Below are 1645 nucleotides of genomic sequence, written 5' to 3' on the forward strand. Positions count from 1 at the left end.
TTCGGAAGAAGTGTCAAGAGCTGGGTGCTCATATTAGAAGCTATGAAAACCAGGACATCATGATCTAGAGTTAAGAAGGAACTGTTTTGGCAATTATGCCAACTCTATTTTTGCTCTGGTAGAACAGCTGTGGCAGCAAACTGTCCAGGCCAGTAAGGATGAGGTCATTGAGTGATGTCAGTTTAACTAAACATGTAGATCATTCCACATCTACATATTCTCACTAATTTCTAAAACTTTAACAACCATGGCTCACAGCCCAACAACTTAAGTTTAACAATTGAGTACTACATTTGGTGATTATACCTTTGATTGGACACCATTTAACGAGCAAAAGCCACCTGCACAAGAAAGATCTTGCAGTTAAACCGATGTAACAGATTTCAGGACAAAAGGGCATTCAAATATTAGGCTCTGCGCACATTGTTTGGCTCACCGACAGGAAACACTGAAAACCAAATGGAGATAATGGGAAATCAAATCAAGAAAACTAAGTGATCCAGTGTACATACGGACGAAAGGTAAATAAATAAGCACATGTAAAGTTCAGGATTGCCTTCTCCAGGCAAATTTTCAGAGCAGTCAACCTGTCTTGCAGTGTAATTTTTTTGCAATTGCTTAGAAGTGAATGAATAGGGGCGCCTGGGTGGCTCAGTGAGTCAAGCGTTTGCCTTGGGCTCAGGTCGTGATCTCAGGGTCCTGGGATGGAGTCCTTTCAGTATGGCTCCCTATTCAGCATGGAGTCAGCTTCTCTCTCTCACTCCACCCGTCCCGTCCCTCCTGCGTGCTGTCTCTCTCTCTCTCTCAAATAAGTAAAAAAAAGTCTTTTTTTTTTTTAAAGTAAGTGAATACACCTTCAAAAAATAAACGAATATAGCTTTAATACCACCTGAAGCCAGTCTACCTAGGATCAAATCTTGGCTTTGCCACTTGGAATTGTGTAACGTTGAGCAAATTATATCACCTGTGACTCCATGTCCTCATCTGTAAAACCTAACTCATAGAAGTATTTTTTCAGTTAATGGAGGTTATTAAAAAACAACAAAAAAACTAGGACACATTTAGTGCCATGTAGCTAACTGATACTATTAATCTAACATCTTGAAAAAGAAATGATTAGAGCATTTAAATAGAGCCAATCCAAACACATAGAACTTTTTTCTCCAATCTATCAAGAAGTTGATATCCACCTATCTTAAGACATTCAAAAACTGGACCCTGATACTATTTGCAAATGTTGAGGTGGGCTTAGAAATATACAACTAATTCCCAAAGGCATACAAATCTCTCATGATTGGGCTCTGCACATTACACAATTAATGAAAACAAAACAGAACAAATTAGAGCTCTGTATGATCTCAAAAAGATCTCCTCACCCAAGGGATTAGTCTCTGTTAGTAAAAAATCAATAATAAAACATACTTTCTCTTCTACAATATCTTAGAATTTACAAAGTGTTTTTGCTAAATATTGTTCTTCCTAGCAAATATCTTTTTGGTCTGAACACTAGTTCTCAGCCCCTAAAGAATTTGTTGTCTGGGAAAGCCCCTGAATTGTTTCTGTTAAATAGTCCATCTGTTTGCCGTCATAAAATCAGTAAAAGAACATAGGGCCTTCAATACAGCTGGTTCTGGAACAAGTCTAA

Source organism: Lontra canadensis, unplaced genomic scaffold, assembly GCF_010015895.1.
Source record: "Lontra canadensis isolate GAN:19392208 unplaced genomic scaffold, GSC_riverotter_1.0 scaffold36, whole genome shotgun sequence".
Classification (NCBI taxonomy): domain Eukaryota; kingdom Metazoa; phylum Chordata; class Mammalia; order Carnivora; family Mustelidae; genus Lontra; species Lontra canadensis.